We start from the raw sequence: 17886 nt of genomic DNA, 5'->3' as shown, positions 1-17886 counted from the left end.
ATGCAAAACTATCTATGTTTATGTTTGAATGCATGCTACTTTCGGTTAAACCTACTTTGAACTTGATCAAATTGAAGTTTACAACCTTAAGTTTAGGGGATCAACTAGAAAAGGCCAAAAATTGCTGGAGTATATATATATATCCACTAAGGGTTTTAGTCCTTTAACTTTTTAAGGATCGCCTAGACATGTCCTTATGACTTGTTTATTTCAGTTCTTCACAAATGTGATGCTCTATATGTGCAACTATTTGTCGTGCAGTTCAACTTCATCAATAACAGTTTCAACAATACCACTATGAATTATGATATTTGGTTGTTGTTAAGGATATTGCAGTTAACATGCCTTTTCGTTTTTTAATTGTTGTTTAGCAACATGCATTGTACTGAATGACTAAATATGCAACCCCAGGCTACATAGCAATAAGGAAGAGTGTTACCTTAATGTTCTGATGATGTCTAGATATACATGTAATAAAATCTTATATAATGGGATGGAGCGAGTGTTGTACTACATCATTTTTCAATTGTTGTTTAGCTTCTAACATTAACTTGGTGCTTTTAGGTACATATATCATTGCCAAAGATCCACACTTTGACCCTTTCTGCGTATGGTGCAATGAGATATTCATGAACCGGCATCAAGTGAGGAGACTGATAAAGATTGTTATTAAAATGGGTCAAAAGATGTCAATCGAACTATTTGTTTACACCTTATGCAATACAACAGTGAACTGCTGGATGGTAAGTAAAACCCTGTAGCCTTCTTTTTACTACACGTAATGAGTTGTGTTAGATGACAATATCTGAATCTTTTTTCTTTTGAAGTGGATCTTGAAGTAGTTTACTCAAGATTACCTCTCAAACTACATGATTGGCGATCGACCATCACAAGGGGTTGGACTAGAGTCCTGCATGCCTTCTGCATCCAGGAGAGCACAATAGGGCCATTCCGCTTCACCTTGTTCAGCAACCGGAATGTCTATCGCCTCTTTCTTTACCACCTGTAATAGTACAAGTATAGAACCCTGGTTCATCATTTTTTATTTGGTGCTTATGTAATTATTAAATATATGTACCTGTGAATCGAATAATGCATTGGTTGTTTGAAACTGATGGATATGAATAAAGCTATAGCCTACTTTGAAGTTTAAATTATGTACAATTTTAAATAGCAACAATTAAATTAGGGTGAAATTACGCTGTGCAGGTCATTACGGCACACCCGGTTGGTAAAACACAAACGTTTGCGATATACACCATAATCCAAGACGGTTCACAGAGAGGAAACATGTGCAAGCATGCAAACAGTTGTCGTTTGCAAAGCGTGTGTGATGTTAGACACTATCACATACGGTGCGGGAAAACTAAATGTGTGTGATTGTCTACCTATCGTACACGGTTTATAGTCCTGAACTGTTTGTGATGTGCCAGCATCATAAAACTCCTGTGCCTGGAATCTTCCTGGAAAGCTCCTGTGCCTGGAATCTACATGGTTTTAGGTAAAACCACAAAACTCTAACTGCGATGGCAATGCGAGCACAAACGAGTAGCAAGGATGAAGCATTTGGGATATTCGAGATATCGGAAACGATTATATAGGGACAACTGTATGCATAAAGGCTCCCTATCCCCAACGGTTTCTAGGTCATGTGGGAAGGAACCCCCTATCGCCCACACTCACATGGCGACGGTTCCAAATGCCGTCACGGAAAGGGGTTAAAAACCATTTGTATAGCACCGACGTGTACTAGTGCTAGGTCAAGCGTATTTGCTCCCTGGCAGTCGAAACCCAAGCAATACAACCTAAAGCAGGAGTAGGCTTTTACCTCGTTGAGAGGGGCCGAACCTGGGTAAACTCTCTGTGTTCTTTTTCCCGTTTTAAACCCTTCAAGATAACTACGTCATGATGGCTCCACACCAAAGTCCTTTTGCTAGGGCATCTGTCGTCTTAAGTCCATGATAGTTGGCGCCCACCATGGGCCAGCGCACAGTGGTTTCGTGTTCTTGAAGGGCAGCTTCACGGGATCAAGGGATACGCTGTGGGCTGGATGACCAAGAGCTGGTGCAGCAAGATCTACATCGATGATGCTAGCTAGGGTCCTGAGGCCGACTCAATCGAGTACGAGTAAGTCGCCCCCTTTGCTGGGATTCATGTCTTCCTCGGCAAGATCGACGAACTGGGCCCTAAGCTGGATCTCTGTCCTGGTGTTGTCGAGACGGCCCGATGCGTTCAAACTGCCAAGTGTCAACCCATCGCAAAGCACGTCTTCGTGGGGGTGTGTGCATGAAACAAGTCTGGATGAAGGATCTATGTCCAATGGAGAGACATCCGTCTATTCGGGTGATGAGTCCTCCACTGGAGAGACTGATGTATACTATGCAACTTTATTCTTGTAGACTCGCATTGGGCCTCCAAGCGCAGAGTTTTGTAGGACAGTAGCAATTTTCCCTCAAGTGGATGACCTAAGGTTTATCAATCCGTGGGAGGCATAGGATGAAGATGGTCTCTCTCAAACAACCCTGCAACCAAATACAAGAAATCTCTTGTGTCCCCAACACACCTAATACAATGGAAAATTGCATAGGTGCACTAGTTTGGCGAAGAGATGGTGATAAGAGTGTAATATGGATGGTAGAAATACATTTTTATAATCTAAATAAATAAAAACAGCAAGGGAGCAAATAGTAAACGACCACAAAATGGTATTGCAATGCTTGAAAATGTGGCCTAGGGTCCATACTCTCACTAGAGCAACCTCTCAACAGTGCTAATATAATTGGATCATATAACCGTCCCTCAACGTGCAACGAAGAATCACTCCAAAGTTCCTATCTAGCGGAGAGCATAAGACGGAATTGATTGTAGGGTACAAAACCACCTCAAAGCTATTCTTTTCGATCAATCTATCCTAGAGTTCGTACTAAAATAACACGAAGCTATTCTTTCCGATCGATCTAACCAAGAGTTCGTACTAAAATAACACCAAAGAAAATTCAGATTAATAATATTCAATCAAACACAAAGAACTTCAAAACGTGGCCCAAGATTTCTACCGGAGAAACAAAGACAAGAACGTGCATCAACCCCTATGCATAGATTACCCCAATGTCACCTCAGGAATCCGCGAGTTGAGTGCCAAAACATATATCAAGTGAATCAATACGATACCCCACTGTCACCACGAGTATTCAATTGCAAGACATATATCAAGTGTTCTCAAATCCATAAAAGTATTCAATCTAATAGCAATGAAAGCTCAAAGGGAAAACTCAATTCATCACAACAAGATAGAGAGGGGAAAACACCATACGATCTGACTATATTAACAAAGCCCGCGATACATCAAGATCGTGACATCTCAAGAACAGGAGAGAGAAAGATTAAACACATAGCTATTGGTACAAACCCTCAGCCCCGAGGGTGGACTACTCCCTCCTCATCGTGGTGGCCGCCGAGATGATGAAGATGACCACCAGAGATGATTGCCCCCTCCGATAGGGTGCCGGAAAGGGTCTACATTGGTTTTCGGTGGCTACAGAGCCTTGTGGTAGTGGAACTTCTGATCTAGGTTAACCCCAAGGGTTTTTGGAATATTTGTGAATTTATAGGTAAAGAGGGGTGCGGGAGGCCATCGAGGTGGGCACAACCCACCTGGGAGCGCCTGGCCCCCAGGCGCACCCTGGTGGGTTGTGGCCCCCTCGGGGCACCCCCTAGGTGCTTCTCTGGTCCACTGGTGGTCTTCTGGTCCATCAAAAATCCACACAAAGTTTCACGGTGTTTGGACTCCGTTTGATATTGATTTCTTGCGATGTAAAAAACAAGCAAAAAACAACAACTGGCACTAGGCACTGGATCAATTGGTTAGTCCTGAAGAATGATATAAAGTTGCTATAAAATGATTGTAAAACATCCAAGAATGATAATATAACAGCATGAATACTTCATAAATTATAGATACGTTGGAGACGTATCAGCATCCCCAAGATTAATTCCTACTTTCCCTCGAGTAGGTAAATGATAAAAGAAATAATTTATGAAGTGTGAATGCTAGCAAAGTGCATAAGTTTGATCAATGATAATTTCAATCACTTTTCCTAGCATCATAGAATCAATTATTTCTTATAAAACTTCTCATGTTGAAGTAGCAACCAATTCACATGTTAAGGTTCAAACAATGAATTCTCTTGAAACTCAACAACCTATGTTCTCAGTCACCAAGCAATTGTAATTCAACTTATTCAACAGAGTTTAAGTAAGAGCTCCACATACTCAACCATCATATAGTCTTCTATGATTGCTAACACTCACTGTATACACATGAGCAAAATGTTTCGACCGGACACATAGAAAGATAGGGGCTTATTGTTTTGCCTCCCAACGTATTCACCTCAAGGGTGATGTCAACAATAATAATTCATGCTACCCATATCCAACTGGATATATGTGCCTAGATCTTTCCTCACCACATGATGCTTGCCAAAAGAGAAAAATAAAAAGGAATAGAGAGAATAACTTTGACTTTTGCATAAAAGTAAATACTGAAAAGTAAAAGATAGGCCCTTCGCAGAGAGAAGCAGAGGTTGCCATGCGCTTATTTGTTTGTATGCTCAACTCCTTAGAGCAAAAGAACGTCACGTTGTATTGCCCCTTGTGATGGCAACCTTTATAATGCAGTCCGTCGCTTTTATTCTTCACCATCACAAGTTGTACAACACTCAATTTTCTCTTACACCAAATGATCTCACACTTTTAGAAGAAATTTTTATTGCCTTATTGCACCGATGACAACTAACTTGAAGGATCTTACTCAATCCTTAGGTAGGTATGGTGGACTCTTGAAAAAAAGATTTGGGCTTAAGGGTTTATGGATGCACAAGTAGTATCTCTACTTGGTGTGGAATTTTGGGCTAGCAAAGGTGGGGGCAAGCACCACATGTTAAAGGATTTATGACAATATAACTTCTATGTGAATATGAACAAACATAACCCATTACATTGTCTTCCTTGTCCAACGTCAACAATTTTGGCATATAATATTTTGATGGGGGCTCACAATCACAAAAGATTTCCATGATAGTGTATTTGTATGTGAAAGTTCTCTTCCTTATACTAATTATTCGTGAATTGCTTGTATGACCAATATTGTGATTTTCAAGTCTCAAAATATTTCACTTTCTAAATCCAATGTGAAGATACCACTAGGCATGATATGATTTCAACTTCATGACATTCAATTTATTCAACAATTTACCCATAGGATATAAGTGAAGCACAAGAGTAAATGACAAGCTACTCCAAAAAGATATAAGTGAAGATCATGAGCATAATATTTCTTTCTCTCAAATTAATTTAAGTGAAGCAAGAGAGAATTTTTTAAAAAAATACTAAAGGGCACCATTCTCAAAAAGATATAAGTGAAGCACTAGAGCAACTCCATAGAAAAGAGCTTCGTTGACGGGATGTGAATGCCGCTTACCTAACCTCCCTGGCAACTATTTGAGGACTCTATTTTTTTAAAAAAACTTTCAGATATAAGTAATTTTTTTAACAACAAGCAAGATGAAATTAGAATGACATTCTAAGAATAGCACAACTCATGTGAAGAAGCAAAACCTTAGGCTCAACCGATACTAACCGATAATTGTTGAAGAGGAAAGGTGGGATGCCTACCGGGGCATCCCCAAGCTTAGCTGCTTGAGACTTCTTGAAATATTATCTTGGGATGCCTTGGGAATCCCCAAGATTGAGATTTTGTGTCTCCTTAATTCTTCTCATATCATGGTTTTGCTAAATCGCAAAAGCTTTATCCACACAAAACTCAACAAGGACTCGTGAGATAAGTTAGTATAAACCAATGCAAAAAACTTATCATTCTCTACTGTAGAAAATCACTAAAATTATTATTCAACATTTCATACTAAATTCCTTTGCATATTTAATACTCCTATCGTCAAATAGAATCATTAAACAAGCAAACATATGCAAACATAACAGCAATCTGCCAAAACAGTGCAGTCTGTAAAGAATGCAAGAGTATCAATATTTCTTAAACTCCAAAAATTTGAAAATTTACCACACTGTAGAAAATTTATAAGAGATCATTTTTCAAAAAGTTTTAACATTTTATCACATTCTGACTTTTCTAGGGAATTTTTGCAACAACGGTAAACTTTCTGTTTTCAAACAGCAACATGTAGACTTGCAAAATAAGCATGGCAAAGGCTATCATTGCCACTTTTATTGAAATAAAAGATGCAAAAAATTATTATAAATAACAGAAAGCAAATCCTAAGAAAATAAAATGACACTCCAAGCAAAACACATATCATGTAACAAATGAAAACATAGCTCCAAGTGAGGTTACCGATAATATTGAAGACGAAAGAGGGGATGCCTTCCGGCACATCCCCAAGATTAGTTTCTTAGATATTCCTTGAATATTACCCTGGGGGTGCCTTGGGCATACCCAAGCTTAGGGTCTTGTCACTCCTTATTCTCCTCATATCTACATCTCACCCAAAACTTGTAAACTTCAGTCACGCAAAACTTAACGGAACTTCGTGAAAGAGGTTAGTATGATAAACAGCAAACCATTTCACTTTGGTAGTGTCAAATAAAAGATTCATAATTGTTTCCACACAATTCCTACTGTAGCATATCATTTCCACAATTTATATTGAGCAATATAATCCATAGAAACTAGAAACAAGCAAACTATGCATTGAAAACAGAATCTATCAAAAACAGAATAGTCTGTAGTAATTTGTACTCCAACCATACTTCTGCTACTCCAAAAATTCTGAACAATTAGGAAAACCTGGGAATTTGTATACTAATCTTCTTAAAAAATAATCAGCATTTTATCACGCTTCTGTTAAAAATGAGAATTATTTTCGTGAGCACAAAAGTTTCTGTTTTTCAGCAAGATCAAATCAACTATCACCCAACATGATCCCAAAGGCTTTACTTGGCACTTTATTGAAACAAAAGAGATAAAACATGATAAATACAGTAGCATAATCATATGAACACACAAGAACAGTAGGTAAAAGTGTTGGGTTGTCTCCCAAACAAGCGCTTTTCTTTAATGCCTTTTAAGCTAGGCATGATGATTCAATGATGCTCGCATAAAAGATAAGAATTGAAACATGAAGAGAGCATCATGAAGCATATTACTAGTACATTTGAGGTCTAACCCACTTACTATGCATAGGGATTTTGTGAGAAAACATCTTATGGGAACAAGAATCGACTAGCATAGGAAGGCAAAACAAGTGCAACTTCAAAAAAATTAACACATAGAGAAGAAACTTGATATTATTGAGATATGGAAGAGCATAAGTTCCTTCCTCATAATAATTTGCAGAAATATCATGAATGGATTCAACAATATAACTATCACATACATCACTCCTTTCCTGATGCACAAGCATAGAAGGTTCATTACTCTTTATGGCATACACATGCCATCATAATAATCATCATAGATAGCAACTTTATTGTCATAGTCAATTGAAACCTCTTCCAAAATAGTGGATGTATCACTAAATAAAGTCATGACCTCTCCAAATCCACTTTCATCAATATTGTAATAAGATTCAACACCCTCCAAAATAGTGGGATCACTAACTCTTCCAAACCCACTTTCATCAATGTAATCATCATAAATAGGAGGCATGCTATCATCATAATAAATTTTCTTATCGAAAGTAGAAGGAATCAAAGGATCATATTCATTAAGCAAAGCATCCCAAAGCTTAGGACAAGCATTATTTCTAGCAAATAAATCTTCAAACATATCATACTTATTAAACATAGCATCCCCAATCTTGTGGTTTTGCTTATCATCACAGTCATTCTTATTGCTAGCATGAATAGCACTAATAGTATAGCAAACATTATTATCATATTCTTCCAAGCAAGTGCTAAAAAGATTTTCAAGATCATAAGGGATATCGTTGCCTTCCCAATCATAATCATTACAACAAGTGGTAGGTATCACAAAAACATACTCAATATCATCATCCTCCATCAACATATTTGATTCACTTTCATAAGGCACAATGGTGATAGGAGCGACATTATTTGGGAGAGATGCCTTTTTACCTTTTTACCTTTATTCTTTCTTCTTTTCTTCTTCTTCTTCACCATATCATGTGTGGGTTTAATTAATTCTTTCAAGCTTCTTATTGAAGAGATTCATTGGATAGGAAGCTCCCCCTTGTTACCTGATTCATCATAATAAACACTAGGACGGTATTGGGAAATGTTTTCCCTTTCATTCGTAATCTCCTCATATTCTATTTGTTTTCTTGTCTTTAGATAGTTGGCAATATAAGGATTCTCAATGCAATTCACTTCACAAAACATATAAATTTCCTCTAGATGAAAATCAAGAAATCTCTCGGGATTTGGAAAACCCTTAGTTATATGTTTCATTTCTTCATACCCCAAAAGAAGACTAAGCTCTTTATGATGCTCAAGGGAAATCAAGTTATCACATTTTTTGGAGACGATTTGATCATGAAACAATTTGCATTGGAGATTTAAATGACCACGTTCATTGCAAAGTTCACAAGGATGGCGAAAAAAATTACATCTTTCAGCACAATCATCTAGCCTCTATTGCAACTTTTCCATTTATAAATATTTATGCTTCTTACAAAATCTATCTTCCCTTTTTGGTGTGCGAATGCATTCCCAATTCACTCCGCAAAAATTGACATGCTTATAAGAAACATTTTTGTCATGACTTTGTCCGGTAACCTGTAGGGTCCGCACGCTTAACGTTCGGTGACGATCAGTATTACGAGTTTATGTGTTTTGATATACCGAAGGTAGTTCGGAGTCCCGGATTTGATCACGGACATGACGAGGAGTCTCAAAATGGTCGAGACGTAAAGATCGATATATTGGAAGCCTATGTTTGGACAACGGAATGGTTCCGGGTGAAATCAGGAGTATACCGGAGCACCGGGAGGTTACCGGACCCCCCGGGAGGTGTATGGGCCTTATTGGGCCTTAGTGGAAGAGAGGAAGAAGAAGCAAAGGAGGGGGCGTGTCCTCCACAAGGCCAATCCGAATTGGGAGGGGGGGCGGCCCCCTTTCCTTCCTTCTTCCTCCTTCTTCCTTCTCTCCTGAAACCAAACAAGGGAAGGGGGGAATCCTACTCCTAGTGGGAGTAGGACTCCCTTGGGTGTGCCTAGAGAAGCCAGCCCCCTCCCCCTCCTCCACTGCTTTATATATGGGGAGGGGGCACGCCATGGACACACAACTTGATCATTGATCTTTTAGCTGTGTGCGGTGCCCTCCTCCACCATAATCCACCTCGGTTATATCGTAGCGGTGCTTAGGCGAAGCCCTGTTCCGGTAGTATCATCATCACCGTCATCACGCCGTCGTGCTGACGAAACTCTTCCTTGAAGCTCTACTGGATCGTGAGTTCGTGGGACGTCACCGAGTTGAACGTGTGCAGATCACGGAGGTGTCGTACCTTCGGTGCTAGATCGGTCGATCGTGAAGACATACGGCTACATCAACTGCATTGTTATAATGCTTCCGCTTATGGTCTATGAGGGTACGTAGACGATACTCTCCCCTCTTGTTGCTATGCATCACCAAGATCTTACGTGTGCATAGGAATTTTTTTTGAAATTACTGCGTTCCCAACAGTGGCATTAGAGCCAGGTTTATGCCTAGATGTTATATGCAAGAGTAGAACACAAAGGAGTTGTGGGTGTGGGTATATACATATTGCTTGCTGTCACTGGTTGATTCTTGATTCAGCAGCATTGTTGGATGAAGCGGCCCAGACCGACATTACGCGTACGCTTACACGAGACTGGTTCTACCGACGTGCTTCGCACACAGGTGGCTAGTGGGTGTCTGTTTCTCCAGCTTTAGTTGAATCAGATTCAATGAATAGGGTTCTTTCTGAAGATCAAAAAGAAATCACTATACCGCGTTGTGGTTTTTGATGTGTAGGTAAGAAGGGTTCTTTCTCAGCCCGTAGCAGCCACGTAAAACTTGCAACAACAAAGTAGAGGACGTCTAACTTGTTTTTGCAGGGCAGGTTCTGATGTGATATGGTCAAGACATGATGCTAAATTTTATTGTATGAGATGATCATGTTTTGTAACACAGTTATCGGCAACTGGCAGGAGCCATATGGTTGTCGCTTTATTGTATGAAATGCAATCGCCATGTAATTGCTTTACTTTATCACTAAGTGGTAGTGATAGTCATAGAAGCAATAATTGGCGAGACGACAACGATGCTACGATGGAGATCAAGGTGTCAAGCCGGTGGCGATGGTGATCATGACGGTGCTTTGGAGATGGAGATCAAAGGCACAAGATGATGATGGCCATATCATATCACTTATATTGATTGCATGTGATGTTTATCCTTTATGCATCTTATTTTGCTTAGTTTGGCGGTAGCATTATAAGATGATCCCTCACTAAATTTCAAGGTTTAAGTGTTCTCCCTGAGTATGCACCGGTGCTACAGTTCGTCGTGCCGAGACACCACGTGATGATCGGGTGTGATAAGCTCTACGTTCACATACAACGGGTGCAAGCCAGTTTTGCACACGCGGAATTCTCGGGTTAAACTTGACGAGCCTAGCATATGCAGATATGGCCTTGGAACACTAGAGACCGAAAGGTCGAGCGTGAATCCTATAGTAGATATGATCAACATAGTGATGTTCACCATTGAAAACTACTCCATCTCACATGATGATCGGACATGGTTTAGTTGATGTGGATCACGTGATCACTTAGATGGTTAGAGGGATGTCTATCTAAGTGGGAGTTCTTAAGTAATTTGATTAATTGAACTTTAATTTATCATGAACTTAGTACCTGATAGTATTTTGCATGTCTATGTTGTTGTAGATAGATGGCCCGTGCTATTGTTCCATTGAATTTTAATGCGTTCCTAGAGAAAGCTAAGTTCAAAGATGATGGTAGCAACTACACAGGCTGGGTCCGTAACTTGAGGATTATGCTCATTGCTGCGCAGAAGAATTACGTCTTGGAAGCACCGCTAGGTGTCAAACCCGCTGTAGGAGCAACACCAGCTGTTATGAACAACTGGCAGAGCAAAGCTGATGACTACTCGATAGTTCAGTGTGCCATGCTTTACGGCTTAGAACCGGGACTTCAACGACGTTTTGAATGTCATAGAGCATATGAGATGTTCCAGGAGTAGAAGTTAATATTTCAAGAAAATGCCTAGATTGAGAGATATGAAGTCTCCAATAAGTTCTATAGCTGCAGGATGGAGGAGAATAGTTCTGTCAGTGAACATATACCCAGAATGTCTAGGTACCACAACCACTTGACTCAACTGGGGGTTAATCTTCCTGATCATAGTTTCATTGACAGAGTTTTTCAATCACTGCCACCAAGCTACAAGAGCTTCATGATGAACTATAATATGCAAGGGATGGATAAAACGATTCCTGAGCTCTTTGCAATGCTAAAGGCTGCGGAGGTAGAAATCAAGAAGGAGCATCAAGTGTTGATGGTCAACAAGACCACCAGTTTCAAGAAAAAGGGTAAAGGGAAGAAGGGGAACTTCAAGAAGAACAACAAGCCAGTTGCTGCTCAAGTGAAGAAACCCAAGTCTGGACCTAATCCTGAGACTGAGTGCTTCTATTGCAAAGGAACTGGTCACTGGAAGCAAAACTGCCCCAAGTATTTGGCGGAGAAGAAGGATGGCAAAGTGAAAGGTATATTTGATATACATGTTATTGATGTGTACTAGACTAATGCTCGTAGTAGTGCCTAGGTATTTGCTACTGGTTCGGTTGCTAACATTTGCAACTCGAAACAGGGGCTACGGATTAAGCGAAGATTGGCTAAGGACGAGGTGACGATGCGCGTGGGAAATGGTTCCAAAGTCGATGTGATCGCCGTCGGCATGCTGCCTCTACATCTACCTTCGGGATTAGTATTAGACCTAAATAATTGTTATTTGGTGCCAGCGTTGAGCATGAACGTTATATCTGGATCTTGTTTGATGCGAGACGGTTATTCATTTAAAACAGAGAATAATGGTTGTTCTATTTATATGAGTAATATCTTTTATGGTCATGCACCCCTGATGAGTGGTCTATTTTTACTAAATCTTTATAGTAGTGATACACATGTTCATAGTATTGAAGCCAAAAGATGCAGAGTTGATAATGATAGTGCAACTTATGTGGCACTGCCGTTTAGGTCATATTGGTGTAAAGCGCATGAAGAAACTCCATTCTGATGGACTTCTGGAATCACTTGATTATGAATCACTTGGTACATGCGGACCATGCCTCATGGGCAAGATGACTAAAACTCCGTTCTCCAGAACAATGGAGCGAGCAACAGAGTTGTTGGAAAACATACATGCTGATGTGTGTGGTCCAATGAACATTGAAGCTCGTGGCGGATATCATTATTTTCTCACCTTCACAGATGATTTGAGCAGATATGGGTACATCTACTTGATGAAACATAAGTCTGAAACATTTTAAAGTTCAAAGAATTTCATAGTGAAGTGGAAAATCATCGTAACAAGAAAATCAAGTTTCTACGATCTGATCGTGGAGGTGAATATTTGAGTTATGAGTTTGGACTTCATTTGAAACAATTTGGAATAGTTTCACAACTCACGCCACCTGGAACACCACAACGTAATGGTGTGTCCAAATGCCGTAATCATACTTTACTAGATATGGTGTGATCTATGATGTCTCTCACTGATTTACCGCTATTGTTTTGGGGTTACGCTTTTTAGACAGCTGCATTCATGTTAAATAGGGCACCATCTAAATTCGTCGAGACGACACCTTATGAACTATGGTTTGGCAAGAAACCCAAGTTGTCGTTTCTTAAAGTTTGGGGCTGCGATGCTTATGTGAAAAAGCTTCAACCTGATAAGCTCGAACCCAAATCGGAGAAATGTGTCTTCATAGGATACCCAAAGGAGACTATTGGGTACACCTTCTATCACAGATCCGAAGGCAAGATATTCGTTGCTAAGAATGGATCCTTTCTAGAGAAGGAGTTTCTCTCGAAAGAAGTGAGTGGGAGGAAAGTAGAACTTGATGAGGTAATTGTACCTTCTCCCTTATTGGAAAGTAGTTCATCACTGGAATCAGTTCCAATGATTCCTACACCAATAAGTGAGGAAGCTAATGATGATGATCATGAAACTTCTGATCAAGTTACTACCGAGCCTCATAGGTCAACCAGAGTAAGATCCGCACCAGAGTGGTACGGTAATCCTGTTCTGGAAGTCATGTTACTTGACCATGACGAACCTACAAACTACGAGGAAGCGATGATGAGCCCAGATTCCGCAAAATAGCTTGAAGACATGAAATCTGTGATGGGATCCATGTATGAGAACAAAGTTGGACTTTGGTTGACTTGCCCGATGATTGGCAGACCATAGAAAACAAATGCATATTCAAGAAGAAGACTGATGCTGACGGTAATGTTACTGTCTAGAAAGCTCGACTTGTTGCGAAAGGTTTTCGACATATTCAAGGAGTTGACTATGATGACACCTTCTCACCCATAGCGATGCTTAAGTCCGTCCGAATCATGTTAGCAATTACCGCATTTTATGATTATGAAATTTGGAAAATGGATGTCAAAACTGCATTCCTTAATGGATATCTTAAAGAAGAGTTGTATATGATGCAACTAGAAGGTTTTGTCGATCCAAAAGGTGCTAACAAAGTGTGCAAGCTCTAGCAATCCATTTGTGGACTGGTACAAGCCTCTCGGAGTTGGAATATACACTTTGATAATGTGATCAAAGCATATGGTTTTATACAGACTTTTGGAGAAGCGTGTATTTACAAGAAAGTGAGTGGGAGCTCCGTAGCATTTCTGATATTATATGTAGATGACATATTGTTGACCGGAAATGATACTGAATCGCTGAATAGCATAAAACTATACTTGAATAAGAATTTTTCAATGAAAGACCTCGGTGAAGCTGCTTATATATTGGGCATCAAGATCTATAGAGACAGATCAAGATGCTTAATTGGACTTTCACAAAGCACATATCTTGATAAAGTTTTGAAGAAGTTCAAAATGGATCAAGCAAAGAAAGCGTTCTTGCCTGTATTACAAGGTGTGAAGTTGAGTCAGACTCAATGCCCGACCACTGCAGAAGATAGAGAGAAAATGAAATGTGTTCCCTATGCTTCAACCATAGGCTCTATCATGTATGCAATGCTGTGTACCAGACCTGATGTGTGCCTTGCTATAAGTTTAGCAAGGAGGTACCAAAGTAATCTAGGAGTGGATCACTGGACATCGGTCAAGAACATACTGAAATACCTGAAAAGTACTAAGGATATGTTTCTCGTATATGGAGGTGACAAAGAGCTCGTCGTAAACGGTTACGTCGATGCAAGCTTTAACACTGATCAGGATGACTCTAAGTCACAAACCGGATACGTATTTTTATTGAATGGTGGACCTGTCAGTTGGTGCAGTTCTAAGCAGAGCGTCGTGGCGGGATCTACGTCTGAAGCGGAATACATAGCTGCTTCGGAAGCAGCAAATGAAGGAGTCTAGATGAAGGAGTTCATATCCGATCTAGGTGTCATAACTAGTGCATCGGGTCCAATGAAAATCTTTTGTGACAATGCTGGAGCAATTGCATTGGCAAAGGAATCCAAATTTCACAAGAGAACCAAGCACATCAAGAGACACTTCAATTCCATCCGTGATCAAGTCAAGGAGGGAGACATATAGATTTGCAAGATACATACGGATCTGAATGTTGCAGACCCGTTGACTAAGCCTCTCTCACGAGCAAAACATGATCAGAACCAAGACTCCATGGGTGTTAGAATCATTAAAATGTAATCTAGATTATTGACTCTAGTACAAGTGGGGGACTGAAGGAAATATGCCCTAGAGGCAATAATAAAGTTGTTATTTATATTTCCTTATATCATGATAAATGTTTATTATTCATGCTCGAATTGTATTAAATGGAAACTTAGTACATGTGTGAATACATAGACAAACAGAGTGTCACTAGTTTGCCTCTACTTGACTAGATCGTTGAATCAATGATGGTTATGTTTCCTAACCATAGACATGAGTTGTCATTTGATTAACGGGATCACATCATTAGAGAATGATGTGATTGACTTGACCCATCCGTTAGCTTAGCACGATGATCGTTTAGTTTTTTTCTATTGCTTTCTCCATCACTATACATTTTCCTATGACTATGAGATCATGCAACTCCCAAATACCGGAGGAACACTTTGTGTGCTACCAAATGTCACAACGTAACTGGGTGATTATAAAGGTGCTCTACAGTTGTCTTCGATGGTGTTTGTTGAGTTGGCATGGATTAAGACTAGGATTTGTCACTCCGATTGTCGGAGAGGTGTCTATGGGCCCTCTCGGTAATGTACATCACTATAAGCCTTGCAAGCAATGTAACTAATGAGTTAGATACGGGATGTAGCATTACGGAACGAGTAAAGATACTTGCCGGTAACGATATTGAACTAGGTATTGGGATACCGATGATTGAATCTCGGGCAAGTAACATACCAATGACAAAGGGAACAACATATAACGTTATGCACTTTAACCGATAAAGATCTTCGTAGAATATGTAGGAATCATTATGAGCATCCAGGTTCCTCTATTGTTTATTGACCGGAGACATGTATCGGTCATGTCTACATAGTTCTCGAACCCGTAGGGTCCGCACGCTTAACGTTCGGTGACGATCGGTATTATGAGTTTATGTGTTTTGATGTACCGAAGGTAGTTCGGAGTCCCGGATTTGATCACAGACATGACGAGGAGTCTCGAAATGGTTGAGACGTAAAGATTGATATATTGGAAGCCTATGTTTGGACATCGGAATGGTTCCGGGTGTAATCGGGAGTATACCGGAGCACTGGGAGGTTACCGAAAGCCCCCAGGAGGTGTATGGGCCTTATTGGGCCTTAGTGGAAGAGAGGAAGAAGAAGCAAAGGAGGGGGCTCCCCCCACGAAGCCCAATCCGATTTGGGAGGGGGTGGCCCCCCCCTTTCCTTCCTTCTTCTTCCTCCTTCCTTCTCTCCTAAAACCAAACAAGGGAAGGGGGAATCCTACTCCCGATGGGAGTAGGACTCCCTTGGGCATGCCTAGAGAGGACGGCCCCCTCCCCCTCCTCCACTCCTTTATATACAGGGGAGGGGGGCACCCCATGGACACACAAGTTGATCATTGATCATTTAGCCGTGTGTAGTGCCCTCCTCCACCATAATCCACCTCGGTTATATCGTAGTGGTGCTTAGGCGAAGCCCTGTTTCGGTAGCATCATCATTACCGTCATCACACCGTCGTGCCGATGAAACTCTCCCTCAAAGCTCTACTAGATTGTGAGTTCGCGGGACGTCACCGAGCTCAACGTGTGCAGATCACAGAGGTGACGTACCTTCGGTGCTAGATCGGCCGATCATGAAGACGTACGACTACATCAATCATGTTGTCATAATGCTTCCGCTTACAGTCTACGAGGGTACGTAGACGATACGCTCCCCTCTCATTGCTATGCATCACCATGATCTTGTGTGTGCGTAGGAATTTTTTTGGAATTACTGCATTCCCAACAGCTTGTCCTTTGCTACAAAAAGGATTGGGCCATCTTGCTGCACCTTATTTACTTTCATTACTTGTTACCTGTTACGAATTACCTTATCACAAAACTATCTGTTACCGACAATTTCAGTGCTTGCAGAGAATACCTTACTGAAAATTGCTTATCATTTCCTTCTGCTCCTCGTTGGGTTTGACACTCTTACTTATCGAAAGGACTACGATAGATCCCCTATACTTGTGGGTCATCAAGACTCTATTCTGGCGCCGTTGCCGAGGAGTGAAATGCCTTTGGTAGGTGGAATTTGGTAAGGAAAAATTTATAGTGTGCTGAAATTTACTGTCACTTGTTACAGTGGAACATAATCCTTTGAGGGGCTTGTTCGGGGTATCTTCACCCCGACCAGTAGAGCAAAGAGTTGCTCCTCAACCTACTGAAAATGTTTACTTTGAAATTCCTTCGGGCATGATAGAGAAACTGCTAGCTAATCCTTTGACAGGTGATGGAACATTGCATCCCGATTTGCACCTAATCTATGTGGATGAAGTTTGTGGATTATTTAAGCTTGCAGGTATGCCCGAGGATGTTATCAAGAAGAAGGTCTTCCCTTTATATATTAAGGGAAATGCATTGACATGGTTTAAGCTATGTGATGACATGGGATCATGGAACTACAACCGATTGAAATTGGAATTTCATCCGAAGTTTTATCCTATGCATCTTGTTCATTGTGATCGCAATTATATATATAATTTTTGGCCTTGCAATGGAGAAAGCATCGCTCAAGCTTGGGGGAGGATTAGGTCAATGTTATATTCATGCCCCAATCATGAGCTCTCAAGAGAAATTATTATTCAAAAAATTTATGCTCGGATTTCTCTCGATAATCGCTCTATGCTCGATACTTCTTGTACTGGCTCTTTTATGATGAAGAATATTGAATTCAAATGGGGTTTATTGGAAAGAATTAAATGCAACTCTGAAGATTGGGATCTCGATGAAGGTAAGGAGTCAGGTATAACATCTAAGTTTGATTGTGTTAAAAAATTTATGGATACCAATGCTTTCCATGAATTTAGCACTAAATATGGACTTGACTCTGAGATAGTAGCTTCTTTCGGTGAATCCTTTGCTACTCATGTTGATCCCCCTAAGGAGAAGTGGTTTAAATATAATCCTCCCATTGAAGTAAAAGTAGTTGCACCTATTAAAGTTGAATAAAATACTATCACTTATAATGATTCTATTGTTCCTACT

This window comes from Triticum aestivum, chromosome 6A, assembly GCF_018294505.1.
Source record: "Triticum aestivum cultivar Chinese Spring chromosome 6A, IWGSC CS RefSeq v2.1, whole genome shotgun sequence".
Taxonomy (NCBI): Eukaryota; Viridiplantae; Streptophyta; class Magnoliopsida; order Poales; family Poaceae; genus Triticum; species Triticum aestivum.
The sequence above is the reverse complement of the archived record's forward strand: the minus strand, read 5'-3'. Positions refer to the sequence as shown.